This window comes from Azolla caroliniana, unplaced genomic scaffold (genome assembly GCF_043228905.1).
Source record: "Azolla caroliniana isolate FFs.n. ecotype wild unplaced genomic scaffold, voAzoCaro1.0.p SCAF_13, whole genome shotgun sequence".
Taxonomy (NCBI): domain Eukaryota; kingdom Viridiplantae; phylum Streptophyta; class Polypodiopsida; order Salviniales; family Salviniaceae; genus Azolla; species Azolla caroliniana.
Genome location: NW_028230448.1, coordinates 7410611 through 7424645, shown reverse-complemented (window position 1 = coordinate 7424645; position 14035 = coordinate 7410611).

Here is a 14035-nt window from a genome sequence, read left to right as displayed (position 1 = left end):
CGGCTAGTTGGAACTGATTGTACCCTGAGTACAGATCCCTGACCGAGTAGATCGACCTCCCTGCGAAGGCCTCCGTGAACTCATCAATGGTCGGTCTGATACCTGTGTTTCAAATGGTCACCTTGTTGACCGGCTGCAGGTCCTGTATGAAGCGCAGTGTGCCGTTCTTCTTTGGCACGGTAAACCACCGATTCAAATATGGGGCACTCAACGGTTTGAGGATGCCCATCTCCACCTTCTGTTACAGCAGCTCCATCAACTTCGGGATGTGAGCTCTGGGTACCGGAATCGGTTTGAGATTCCATGGCACATGCGGTACCGTGAAGATCACCATTGGTTCCACAACTGTCGGGTCTACGCACCCGATCTAGTCCGGTGAGAATGCGAAAGCCTTCCCGTGCCTCCCGAGCATTCTCTGAAACCGGTCTTCTTCCGCCGGCATTAGAAAGCCACCCCCACCGATCTTGAGCTCCTGTAGCGTTATGTTGGTGAATGTGTGTCCTATGCTGGCCGGATCTCGTAAACTTGGGTCCGACGCGACCCCTTTATCCGTAACTCGCTCACCTTTCGGTCCACATTCGTGTGCTTCGTATCCACTCGGGCCGTCCGATCCAACTCGAGTCCATTACCGAAGTTGGCGATGACTTCGTACATCCTTTCTAAACACACTGGAATCGTCTAGTCCTCATTAAGGCCTTTTCCGAACACCTTCCGTAACTTCCCCAAGGTGTTGTCGAAAGAGACCGCCTCCACGGCTCCGTTGATTTCCTCTTCAGGGCCAAGGACTCTGCATGCCCAAAGTCACTCCTCCGCCCGCTTCTTTTCCCGGCCAACTACGTCCGTTATCGTACAACCTCCGCCATCGGAGAACCAAAATTTCCTACCTATGGTACAAGTCTTTTTGCCTATAGTACATCTGTGGGGTTTTTCCGGGGTGTCCGGACTATCACGACCCCACGCCTTGATAGCCCTCTCTAAAAATCCCCTCAGTTTTCGCCACCGAGGGTCTCGCGGTTACGCTCATGGTTCGGTCACACCATCAGGAACTGGACCGAGTGATGCCTGTCCTGGCTCTTGACTCGTGCATATGCCGAACTGTTGTCCAACACCTTTATCTCCATCCATGCCGCCGTGTTGTACGGTTCCCCGAGTATAACCGGATGCGAGGACGTCTCCTGCACGAAGAAGTGTTGATCGATCTCGACATTGCTGATTTTCACTCGTACATTCGGGCAGGCTCCATGCAGCTCTTCCGTGGCGCTCATTGCTGCCCGTATTTTCCACCCGTGCTTGGTGTTGATCAGCCACTTTCCCTTCTTGTAGAAGTCCATGGACATCAAGATAATTTCTGAACCATGGTCCACCAACGCCACCAACGCCACCACCGCCACCACCGGCTCCTGAACATCTCCGATCTTAACGGGGGTCTCCGTGGTTGCTCTGGCCCAATGTGGCCTTGAATAATAGCTCTCCGCCAATTCGTCTTCTAGAGCCATGTCTTCTAGGTGCGTCGTTCGCACCTCCACCGGCCTCTCCGGCTCCGGCTCTGTCAAAAGCCTTTTCCGCTTCACCAAGTCCACGATGGAGTCGTGGAACTCCCTCTTGGCGATTTCAAGCACTTCCCTCAGTGATAGCTCCACTTTGTTGTCGAGGATACGCTCCTCGAGGACCTTTCGCAGGTCCGTGGTCCTCTCGATCTCCGTGCTCAATCGGTATCGGGCCCTCTTGGCTTTATCCCGTGCGCCGGTCGTACCGGCATCATTCTGATGTTGCCCGAACCGGGTCTCATACCGTTGTGAGGGTCTGGCCCCTCCGGCCTTCCCCGCATGCTTGTCCTACACCAGAGCCTCGTAGTTTTGGCAAGCGGCTTCAACGAAGCCCGCCTTCTCTTCGACCGGGTCACTCCACCTAGTTGCCTCCCAGACCCGTCTTTCCGCGTGGTCCGCTTCCTCTTTCCTCAACCGTACACTGGTGAGGCCTTCCAGCATCATGGGCCAGAATCCGGCTTCTTTCGTCTTCCAGACTTCATCACTTCCGACCTGGATTCCAACCGACGCCGAGTAGTGGATGGTCTCTGCGTGGCGAGCCACCGCTTCTTCCATCAGCCGTTTCATACCCCCTCGTCCGACATTCACATCCAGGGCCCTTCGGGTCTCGCTAGCGTGCACCCGTCCGTTCCACAGGTACACCACGTTAGCTCTCATCGCTTTGGCGAGGTCCCCATAGTCCTTTTGGGCGTGGCCGACCGCGTCGCACCACAAGCACCGGTTCCCACCCGAAGGCCTTTGGTCAAAGACTTGTTCTCCGCCGTCCCTCCGTGCTTGTGCAATCTGGAGGTCCCTCACCATCTAAATCAGCTCCTCCAGAGCCGGTCCTTTGGACGAGCCTTTGACCATGCTGGTCGAAGTCGAGCCGGTCTCGAGCCAGTCTTGGGTCTCTTCCCTTCGCACCGGTGGGGGTACCTCGACCTTCCTTGTCGCAGCAGAACCCGCCCCCGTCGACCCACTCACGCCAATTGTCAAAATGGCCGCAGACTCTCTTTACCACGGCCCAGTTGGTTGTTAGGTCGTCATCGGTCTCCAATAGGAAGCCCACTTTCTCCCGGTCCCTTACGTCCAACGATTTAACGAACAATAGGACACGACTTGTGTCTAGTACGGTCCAGTCCAACGCCGAAAGATGCGCGAAGCGTTCTTAAAATTCCCGAAGGAGCACCAACGCGTTTCTCCCCTTCTTGGGGGTCTCTACCCATTCCATGAAGTCCCGCTTAGATAGCCAAAGCACGTCATCAAGCCCGTATTTTTCAAGGATCCGACCTTCAAATTCTTCCCAGGTCCGACTCTCAACCCGTACCTCAAGCACCTTCGCGTGGATGCCCGGCATCGCCACCCGAGGGAATCCGGCCAGTCGCCTGTCCTCCACGAGGTTAAACGCTTTTTGTGTGTGTGTGTGTGTGCAGGCGTCAGAACCTATCACTCGCCGGCTTGCCGGTTGTAACCCGTTGATAAATATATGCATGCATTCAGTCTGTCTCCATTGTTCGGAGTTAGTTGCAACTCCTGTGAATCTGTGTGTCTGTGCGCGTGCGGAGTACATTGGTAGTTTCCTTCCCCTCTTCGCATTCGGTTATTTCTCAGTCCAAGGCCCCCATGGTCCTGCCTCGTTCTCCATGCACGCGCGTAACAACACGACATATTTGGTGAACCCGACATGAACAGGCGGCAGAGGAATAGAAAGATAAGAGGGTCGGATCTTGTAGAAGCCATGGCTTCGGCTGTGGATCGGATAGTTAGTGTGCCGAAAGGCATAGGCGCCCTCGATAGGGCTAATTGAAGCAGTCGTCAGCGCGATAGGCCGGATCGGTGGGAAGGATGCCACCCGAGGGAATCCGGCCAGTCGCCTATCCTCCACGAGGTTAAACGCGGAGCAGAGTCAGCCTCCCGAAACCTGCACAAAACGACTATGGAGAAGACAGAGGAGAAGAGCTCGGTTCCAGTCTGGCAACACTTCGTCCCCCACAAAAACGCGATATATATGGTGAACATTACCTCTCCCTCTCTTTTATAGCCCAAGGAGGGAGGTCGTTACTACCCATTACATCATGTTTATTCCCTGTCCTTTCGGACAGGGATACGCCTCGATTTTCTCCTAATGAATGCGTGCTACCTAGGATTTCACCTTAGCCGACTTGTGTCAGGAATAGTACTAAAGCAGAGATGGAATTAGTACTAAGAAGAGTAGTACTATTAGTACTAAGAGGACGGGACTGCGTAAGATTCCCGAGAGAGAGGAAGTGAGAAGAGGAGAGAGAGAGATAGGATGATGACAACAGCTCTTATATTATATGAAAAAGATAAGTACAAATCGGCTAAGAGGCTTAAGACTGGTGTTGAACCAATTTGGTTCAAAACAATGCCTTGTGCCTCCTTTTATAGTGTTTTTAGGAATAATCCTGAAGCTTCTAGAATGTTCCAGAGAGATCTGGAATATACATCAATTTTCTATGATAAAGCATAAATGAAAATAATATCCTACAAATTACAATTCATAGTCTAATGGTAAGAGCTCGACCCATGTAGCATAAGGTCATGGGTTCGAGTCTTGCCATATCATGACACTATCTCCCCCTTAAAGACGATGAGTGGAACGAGTCGGCGCTAATTGCGGACCGGGTTTGTCCGGATACTTTCGGTGGAAATCAGCAAGAAGATCTTGTGCATTGGCAACATGCTCGATTGGTTCCCAAGTACGTTCGCTCGGACTATAACCGAGCCAATCGACCAAGTAATAAAGTTTGTTGCGAACAAGTTTGGAATCGAGGATGGCATCAACTTCATACTCCAGGCTGGCGTCCAACTCTAGCGGGGGCGGCGGTGGTGTCACACGATCGGGAATGGTGTTTGCTTTATAAGGTTCAAGAAGAGAACAATGGAAAACCGGATGTATCTGAAGCTGCGGAGGGAGATCAAGGCGGAAGGTGACATCATTAATATTACCCGTAATACGGAAAGGACCGAGTCGTCCATAATCCAACTTGTCGCACGGTCGAGTAGTCTTGATGTGACGACGTAAGAGCCATACTCGATCTCCGATGGCAAAAGAGGAGGGAATCCGATGACGATCCGCATAAGTCTTCTGTGTGTGTTGAGCATGGCGAAGGTGAGTAGAGAGATCCATCTGGATCTTGCGTAGCCTCTCCAAATGATCCTCGGCACGAGGGTTGGTAGGTAGCTCCGGAGTGTCGATCACCGACCAGCGAGGATGGAAACCGGTATAAGCGAAAAATGGGGAGACCCGAGTCGAGGAGTGAATAGCATTATTATACACAAACTCCGCAAAGTGGAGAATCTCGGCCCAATCGTCCTATTGATAACTCAGGAAACACCGGAGATATTGCTCCAGCGTTTGGTTTGTTCGTTCCACCTGCCCGTCGGTCTGAGGATGGTAGCTGGAGGAGAGGTTGTAGGAGACCTTGAGCATCTTGAAGAGATGCTGCCAAAATTTGGAGACAAATTGCGGGCCTCGGTCACTTATAATATTGTCTAGGAGGCCATGATGCCGAAATACCTCACGCATAACAAGAGCGGCGGTTTCCTCGCTAGTGATGGCTTTAGTACATGGCACAAAATGTGCCATCTTCGTATATCGATCGACAACGGTTAGGATAGGATCGAACCCCTTCGAGACTGGCAGATCTGTGATAAAATCAAGACAAATAGACTGCCATGGCTTACTTGGAATCGGTAAGGGTTCCAACAAGCCATATGGATGGTGTCGTGGCATCTTTGCTCGGCAGCAAGCATCACAGGTCCGAACGTAGTCGTCGACAAAACAGCGCATGTGGGGCCACCAAAAAGATCGCTGCACTAGCTCCAACGTCTTAGTACTACCGAAATGTCCCGCCGTATGGGTGTCGTGACAATGTTGGACGATTTGAAGGAGACAGGAGCAATCGGGGACATATACGCGCTTTTTAAAGAATAACAAACCATCATGATATTCGAATTGTCGGTAGTCAATACTTGGTTGTTGAGACTGAGAACAGGATGTCTTGAGCAAAACTATCCGTCTTCAAGGTTGCACGTATGTCATCGGTAATCCGTGAATCCATCGGGGTGTGAAAAATCCGCGTCGTGTGCAATCGTGTTGGTCCCAAGATTACTTGCTTTTGATTATCAAATGTTGCGTCACCAGGACGAGGTGCAAGATATGAACACCGTGATAGTGCATCTGCTTTTCCTTGCTGCTTCCCCAGTCGATATGTGATTTTGAAGTCGAAACGCGTGAGGAATTGCGCCCACCGAGCTTGCCGTCGATTTAGTACGCGAGCGTTCTGAAAATAAGCAAGATTTTTATGATCGCTAAAGACAATGACCTGATGTGGAGAGCCCTCTAAGAAATGCCGCCATTGTACAAATGAATCCACGATGGCTAATAACTCCTTGTCATGTATTTCGTAGTTGATTTCTACGACATCGAATTTGCGCGAATGGAAAGCCACCGGATGCAACTCTTCTTTATCGCCTTGTTGAGAAAGGATGCTACCGAGGGCGAAATCTGATGCGTCGGCCTCCATGATGAATGGTTTGCTTGTATCCACATGAGCTAGAATCGGTGCTGATGTAAAGGCTTTCTTAAGATGCTGAAAAGCCATATCTGCTTCTATGGACCAAAGAAATGCTTGGCCCTTCTTCGTAAGTTGTGTGAGAGGTAAAATAATCTTCAAGTAATCCTGTATAAACTTACGGTAGAAGTTAGCAAAACCTAGAAAACATTGTACATCTCGTACCGACCGTGGAATTTGCCACTCTAGTACAGTTTGGATTTTAGCTGGATCCATGGCGATGCCCTTTGAGGAGATGACGTAGCCTAGAAATTCCACTTGCTTGTAGTCAAAGCTACATTTTTCTAGCTTGGCATAAAGACCATTCTCGCGGAGTCGCTTTAGTACTAATAGTACATGAGAATCATGCTCTTCCTGGGTCTTCGAATAAATCAATAGATCATCCAGATAAATGATCAAACAGATATCCAAGAGTTCTCTGAATATATCATTTGCCATGTGTTGGAAGACTGCGGATGCATTGGTTAGGCCAAATGGCATAACAGTATACTCGAAATGCCCATACCGCGTGCGGAAGGCGGTCTTCCACTCATCTCCCGGTCGGATTTGCACGAGGTTATACACCCCTCGTAGGTCGATTTTAGTAAAAAACTTGGCACCATTAACTCGCTCTAAAAGACTTGATATAAGAGGAAGTGCATACCTATTCTGGATGGTGACTTTATTCAATCCGCGGTAATCAACGACAAGACGAAGTGAGCCATCTTTCTTCTTGACAAAGAAGATGGGTGCACCGGCCGGAGATTTCGAATGGCGGATGAACCCGCTTGCCAAGTTCTCCTCTATGTAGGCTTGAAGGACTTCTAACTCAGTGGGTGACAAGTTTTAAATTGGTCCCCATGGTGGCTCGGTTCCTGGTTGTAAATCGATGGGACAGTCATAGGGACAGTGATGAGGAAGGGTACCGGCTTTTACCTTGTCAAATACATCGGCATAAGGATGATATTTTGCTGGAAGTTGTACTGAGGAGTCCTTCTTAATAGTGCTGGAAGGATGTACTGATATTGCAAATAGGAACATTGCCTCCTTGGGTCCTTCTTCGCGTAGTTGATGGAGTGAAATGGTCGAAACTTGGTGAGTTGATTCTTGGGGTGGTCGATATCGGACTTCTCTTGTTCTCCAATCTATGGCTGGATTATGTAATTCAAACCAAGGTAATCCTAGGACAATGGGATGCTCTGGACTACTAATTATATTAAATGATATCACACACACAAAACTACCTAGGAAAACTTGAATGGGTTCTGATTCTTCTACAATATTCCCGGAAGCAATGGGACGACCATCAATGACTACTACAGATGCGGGACAAGGAAGTTTTCTTAAGGATATCTGAGAAGCTTGGGCAAAATTTCGATCCATGAAACATGAATTAGTTCCGGAATCTAAAAGTGCTAGGACGGGTACTGGGGGAGTACTTTTAGTACTAACAATGACTTGGGCTAGGAACGCATTGCTAACTTGCTTGGAAGGAATGGAACCACTAATGGGCTGTACAGGTCTAGGGTTGTTGTCCAACCAAACGGCTCCTATTTTGGCTGGACTCAATCGTTTAACTCTTCATCTAATTGACTAAGGATTTCAAATTTATTTGAGATACTTGGGCTATTAGTATTATGAATACTATCAAACACTCTATTAGTGCTATTAATAGTATCAGACACTCCTAAGGGAAGAATTGACTCGGGTTTAGTACAGGCTACAATTTGATTTGCCTGTCTTCTTGGCCTATGGGGACAATTGATTGCGATATGCCCTGGTCCACCGCAATAAAGACATAATCGATTTGCACGTCGTCGTTGCTTTTCTTCTTCCGATAACGGGCCGCGTCGACGCATGGTATCGATCTCCATCGGTGTCGAAGTATTTGCTTGAGGTATGTCTCGTGCAAACGGTTTAGCCGCGACTACGGCGTAAGTGGGCTCCGGCCTAGCGCGTGGTATCTGTAATTGACGTTCCGAACGTCGTTCGAAGAGGCAGTTGTCACATCGGACCGCTCGACTGATTGCCTCCGTAAGAGACTTTGGTTCTTCGGGGAAGGTTAGAAGTAGATCTTTGACATCATTTCGCAGGCCATAGCGAAACTGCTCCATTAGTGCTTGATCATCCCAGGGTATGTCGGAAGCGAGTAGGCGGAAATCCGCCGCGTAGGCAGAGGCTGGACGATCGCCTTGACGCAATCGCCAGATCTTGTTGATCGCCGTCCTGATGCTGTCGGTGTCTCCAAAGCAGGCTTTGAACTCACTAATAAAATCTTCAAAGTTATTAAGCAAGGGCGATTGTTTTTCTAGAAGCGGAGCGAACCATGCTAAGGCTGAGCCGCTAAGCAACGTGCCTATTAAGCCGACTCGGGATGCATCAGTGAGGTATCGGGAAGGATGCATTTGGAGGACTAATCGTACCTGATTAAGGAATCCCCTGAATTGCGATCGCGTTCCATCAAATTTCACAGGAAGTCCAATCTTCGGCTCTTTATGAAATCCTTGGGGACTTGATCCTTGTTGTTGCAATGCCGCTTCGAGTTGTTGCACCCGTAACACTAACTCCCCATGTTGTTGCTGCGTTTGTTGCTTTTCTAGAGCGATTTGTTGCAGATCCCCTATCAGTCGTTGATTTTCTTGTCCCAGGGCAACAAACTTTTCTTTTAGGCACTGTAACTCAGAGAAAACGGATTGATATTCTTGGGCGCTAACAGTAGCCATAGTAGATGGAAAAGGGTAGGAGGATGAGGGAGAACGACAAGTAGGCTGGAGGAAAGAGGAGAAAATTGGTTCAAATTGTCAGGAATAGTACTAAAGCAGAGATGGAATTAGTACTAAGAAGAGTAGTACTATTAGTACTAAGAGGACGGGACTGCGTAAGATTCCCGAGAGAGAGGAAGTGAGAAGAGGAGAGAGAGAGATAGGATGATGACAACAGCTCTTATATTATATGAAAAAGATAAGTACAAATCGGCTAAGAGGCTTAAGACTGGTGTTGAACCAATTTGGTTCAAAACAATGCCTTGTGCCTCCTTTTATAGTGTTTTTAGGAATAATCCTGAAGCTTCTAGAATGTTCCAGAGAGATCTGGAATATACATCAATTTTCTATGATAAAGCATAAATGAAAATAATATCCTACAAATTACAATTTATAGTCTAATAGTAAGAGCTCGACCCATGTAGCATAAGGTCATGGGTTCGAGTCTTGCCATATCATGACAACTTGTACCTATCTACATACTATACAACAAAACTTGTGCCCACGTGTAAGGGACAGTTTACGCACAGCACATTATACCTGGTTTCTGCCTAGGGACGGTTTTCTCCACGACAACGGAATTGCGGTAGACCTAGACAAGGTGAAAACCACCCTACAAGCACCAGTGCCGACCAACGCCAACGCATTGAGCCGGTTCTTAGGCTAGATCCAGTGGCACAACCGGATGCTTCGATACTTAGCAGACTTCGCAACTCCATTGCGTGCAGCCGTGCACCACGTACCCTTTCAATGGATGGAGCAAGAGGAGAAGGCGTATAAAGCATTGAAAGTGATGTTGTCCCAAGCTCCGGTAGTACAACCACCTGATTGGACAAAAGATTTTCATGTGTTCATTGATGCGTCAAATATAGCAATTGGGAGCATCCTCATGAAGCTTACCAAACCAAAGTGGTACCGTTCAGTATATTACACAAGCCAGAAACTCTCAAAAGCTGAACAAAAATTATTCCACAACAGAGAGAGAAACTCTGGGAATGGTCTATAGTGTCTCAAAGTACCACCAGTACCTGTTAGGACGCAAGTTTTCATTCCATGTTGGCCACTCGGCACTAATCTATTTGGTATCCAAGGTGTCATTAACCGGTAAGTTAGCGAGGTGGACATTACTACTGCAAGAGTTTGAATTCGAGATATACCACCGATCGGGAGTCTAGCGCGTGGTGGCAAATTACTTGAGCTAGCTAGAATCCGGAGAAGCAGGGGATGGAGTCTGGGATAAATTCCCGGATGCCGAGCTAATCAAGGTGACTGTGGAAATGGCGGTACATGAGATGTTGGCCGGAGAAGACCAATGGCTCACTGACATGCACCAGTTCTTAATACCGGACTATTGGGAAATCGGTCCCTCCGGATGGGATCTGGTGATGAATGAAGAGGACCCGGTGAGAACCGGAAGAGAGGACATATTTGTAAATATGTTTTGAGTAAGCCTATTGAGGCTATATCTGTAAATAGCCCTAAGTTCATAGAAGTATAAATATGACTTAGGGCAATCACTTTGCATAGAGAGTGAATTGTGAGTTGTCATATTGTGGTAACTATTGTATAGAGAGCAACAGAGACAGAGAGTATGTGAGATATACAGGGCTATACTCTGTTGTAATCGCTGCTTGGCAAAGATACAGAGCTCAAGGTCGTTGCCTCCGAGTCTCTATTTGTACCTTTCTTATATATTGATAGTTTGGAGTCTGTGGGCTCCCGTGGTTTTTCCCTATTAGGTTTTTCCATGTAAACATCTTGTGTACTCTCTATTGTTAGTGTGTGTACGTGCATTCACTCCCTACTTCCCATTTCTGTGTTTGATTATCATTAAATTGATAGAAGACTCGGGTGGTGGCTGAGCAATATTCCGCTATTCTTCTCAAACTGGTATCAGAGCGAACAACACAGGAAATGGAAGAATCCTTCGGCGGCATGTTCAAGCTCACCGGCTCCAACTAAGTGCGGAAGATGAGGGATATTGTTATGGGCATGACCGTATAATATCCCGTGGTGAGAATTTACCATAGTATTCTATACACGTGGATAAGTGTGAGGGTTAAACGAGAGTGTAAAGAAGGGGAGGATTAATTTTAAATCCTCGGGATTTAGACAACCCATTAGGCCAAGTATGAACATGGCTGGGGGCCTTGGGTATCGCTATAAATAGAAGCCTCGCTACCCTCATTTCATTATCATGTTGACTACGTCGAGACTCTGTCTTGTGGTGGGTCAACTCTTGTAGCAAGCGCGCCAGCACTAGGTACGACTCGACGCCACAACGGTGGTATGGGACGCCAATCGAGGCTTGAGTCCGTCTCGATCCCTTCGCTCGGGGGTGGTCGGGTGGATCGGCACCCTTCTTTCTCTCTCTCCTTTCTTTCTATCTACCTAGATCTATCCTTATATAATGCTTACTTTAGTACATGTCTCTAATATTTGGTATCCGAGCCTACGTACTAATGTTTCTTTTGTTGGTCTTATCTTCTCGATGGATGGCGATCGATCGTTGTGCGGTTGGCCTTCATGCAAACAAGGATCAACAAGGAGCTTCGGTAATCTTTCTTGTTATTTTTTGTTTATTTTTTCTTCTCCCATCTAATCATGTGTATGGTTAATATGTATATTATTTTCATTAATTAAATGATGTTATAGTGGTATTTAATTGGTTATCTAAAACGCTTACATATGTGCACGAGGTCAATACCTCGTTTGGCATATAAATAATATGTGATGAGTGTCGTATGCGTACGAGGTTAATACCTCAATTACGTATTACGTTTACGAACATATGTTATGTTTGCGTATGAGGTCAACACCTCAATTTTGTTGTAAATGATATGTGTTTGGTCTTGTATGCGTAAGAGGTCAATACCTCAATTGCGTATTACATTGAACCCTTATTTTTGGATGTCTCGTGTGCGTAGAGGTATATGCCTCGATTACATATCTCGATTACGTCATTTTTGGCTATTAAATATAACGATTTCTTTAATATAGGCATATGTGGTCACGTGTATACGTAGTTGATCGTATATATGGGATAATATACATATGTGTATATAAGTTATTACATGATTTTAAATCGAATGTTTTCCTTTTCGGGGAAAGGTTCTTGGTGGCCGTCCTCACATTTTTGTGAGAATCGTGTTGTCACCATCCCTTTTTTCAACAATTTTTTATTTTTGAAATCCCCGTTGGTGACTTCGATATTTCGTTATGTAAAGAAACGCCAATAGCCATAATGATGTTGAGTACGTAGGGTTTGACCCACTTCATGTGAGGTCTCCTTTATGACACACGTATCCAACTTCCCTCCCTCATTACATGGATATGATGCCACCATGAGATCATTCTTACGAGAGGCATTCGTAATGATGTGACCATGTGATGGGCCACGTGGGCCTACTATGAAAAGAGGGCTCATTTGGCTTGACCATTAGGTTGCACTTTGGCGTATGCCATCGTAATTACGAGACTTGAGGTTAGGTAACGTACCAATATAGTTGTAGTAAATGAGGGCGAAATAAGGACTCTTGAGATATATGTTTCTTTTAAAAAAACATATATGGGCAAATGCCTCGCATATCTCTTATACGCATCAAACATTAAATATTCAAGAAGAGCAACTTACTTGGTTGGCTCAAATGTTTAATGCATTTGTTCTCGAGGTCTCGAGTTCAAATATGACCAAGACCATACAACATCATTGATACATATGATTATAACACATGTGGTCTAAGTGCAGTTCGGGGTCCTCGTAATAGGACTTAAAGAGTCGAAACCACATATGTGGGCACCGAAACATAGTTTATTGTTAACATTTTTTTTCGTGTATAAACGATTCATGACGCGAACATACATGGTTGGGCCTCGGGAAGCCGCCATGAAAAAATCGATATAGAGATCAGGGAAAGACATTAAATTGTCACCCCCATGGTTTTTAAAACACCTTTGCGTTACCATAGTAACCTCATCTTGAACCTCATCTCATACGTCTAGAGGGGTATTGACGTGAGATCATGATATCGATTAATGTTTGCCCATGATATGTTTACATCACAACATGATGTTATGGCTATCTCTCTGACCTTATCCTATTTCTTTTCCAGAAATAATCATTTAATGGCTCAAAATAATGACCCGATGTCATCCGCTCAAGCGGAAGGAACTCAAGGGAATCCTCCTGGACAAATGTCCATTGAGATGCCCGGATATGCTGGGAAGAAGTGAACGTAGCATCCGACATTGTCGGTGAGCTGTGGCACAAACGACTGTGTCACATGAGTGAGAAGGGGATGAAGAGGCTTGCCGAAGACAACCTCATTTTGGTGAAGGACATGCAACTTGAGAAGTGCACCGATTGCTTGGCCGACAATCAAAACCACACCTCCTTCTGGTCAAGACCATCGATAAGACGGAATACACCATTGGAGCTGGTGCATACCGATGTGTGTCAAGTGGACACGAAGTCACATGCCAGATCGCAGTACTTCATGACGTTCATAGATGACCACAGTTGGAAGTTGTGGGTCTCACCATTGAAGACAAAGTATCAGGTGTTATCTGTCTTCAAGGAGCTCCACGTGAGAGTGGAAAGAGAAACCAGTTGGATGCTGAAGGCGGTTCAAGCAGATAACAAAGGAGAATACCGGGGGCAATTCGAGGAGTACTGCTGGTCAAAGGGAATCTGACTCGAGTTTACTGTATCGAAGATGCCGGAACTAAACGGGTTGGCCGAAAGGATGAAATGGACCATAATGGAGAGAGTGCGGAGCATGCTAGCACATGCAAAGTTACCCAAGACGTTTTGGGTTGAGGCGCTGACGACGGTGGCCTATGTGATAAATAGATCACCCTTAGCACCCTTGGAAGCAGACTCACCTCAGAAAGTATGGACCGGTAAAGATGTATCTTACTAGCATCTGAAGGTGTTCGAGTGTCTCGCATATGTGCATCTTACAAAGGACAAGAGAACAAAGCTGGATCCGAAGTCCAAGCCATGCATATTCCTTGGATACAACGATGATCAGTTCAACTATCGGGTGTGGGATCTAGTCGACAAGAAGGCGTTCCAGAGTCGGGACCATAGTCTTCATGAAAGACAGGACCACTTTGTTACCGATTAGGAACACTGTCTACGCTTAGACCTTCGAGGTAGACCTCAAGG